The sequence below is a fragment of the Myotis yumanensis genome, unplaced genomic scaffold, assembly GCF_028538775.1.
Source record: "Myotis yumanensis isolate MYYU_CA2020_CCGP unplaced genomic scaffold, mMyoYum1.0.hap1 SCAF_13, whole genome shotgun sequence".
Taxonomy (NCBI): domain Eukaryota; kingdom Metazoa; phylum Chordata; class Mammalia; order Chiroptera; family Vespertilionidae; genus Myotis; species Myotis yumanensis.
This window is the reverse complement of record NW_027223764.1, coordinates 5,595,785-5,596,943: the sequence shown is the minus strand read 5'-3', so window position 1 is coordinate 5,596,943 and position 1,159 is coordinate 5,595,785.

Below are 1,159 nucleotides of genomic sequence, written 5' to 3'. Positions count from 1 at the left end.
AATTTAAAGCTTATATTTGTAAAAATAAAACTTTTCATAATCTAGTATTCAATAGCTATTTAGTTGCCAATGTAAAGAATCAGCATTGTAAAAAAAAAAAAAAAAGAATCAACTGGTGTGGGTCAGTGGTTGAACATTGGCCCATGAACCAGGAAGTCATGGTTTGATTCCTGATGAGAGCACATGCCTGAGTTTCGGGCTCAATCCCCAGTTGGGGGTGTGCAGGAGGCAGCTGATTGATGTTTCTCTCTATCCCTCTCCCTTCCTCTCTCTAAAATCAATTAAAATATATTTTTTAATCTTTATTGTTGAGAGTATTACAGATAAAAAATATACATATATTTTAAAAAGAATCAACATTGCCCTAGCCGGTTTTGCTCAGTGGATAGAGCATCGGCCTGTGGACTGAAGGGTCCCGGGTTCGATTCCAGTCAAGGGTGCTTGCCTGGGTTGCCAGCTCGGTCCCCAGTGGGGGGCGTGCAGGAGGCAGCCGATCAATGGTTCTCTCTCATCATTGATGTTTCTCTCTCTCTCACACTCTTCTTTCCTCTCCAAAATCAATAAAAAATTATTTAAAAAATCAGCATTGCACTTCATGCCTGCTCCATTTAGACCTATAAATACATAAATTTCAGAGTGATATGCATAATGTTTCTCGGTCACCTTGTGCAACTGCTGTAAATAACTCCCTACTTCCTGAGTACCTCGGGCCACCAGACAGACAGGCAGAGGAACAAGAAAAGGAATGTCTATCTTTTCCTTGTCTCAACACTCAGCTCTCCGCACAGCAAATTCACCTGGTTTCTACCATCGGCCGCTCTTCATGGAGGACGTTGGGTATAAGAAGGGAAGTGCGGGAGCCTGAGCTATTGATCCTGAGAGCAGATTTCAGGCTCATAGGTTGTGTCCCTCCGGCAAGGAGGCGCTCGAGAGCCTATTCATTCCCTAATATGGCTGGATTTCTGTGCCGGACAGCTTGTGTGCAGCTCAAAGTCCGGGCCTCCTGGGAACCAGGTGTGGCTGGCCCTCAGACACCGGGAATATGGTGGGGCAAGGGCCAAGGGCCAACCTAGCACCCACCTCTGCCCAGGAGAAGCAAGGAGGCGACGCCGCCAGGTGGCGGCCGCGGCGCTGGACAGCAACCGCGGGCCACGCCGGG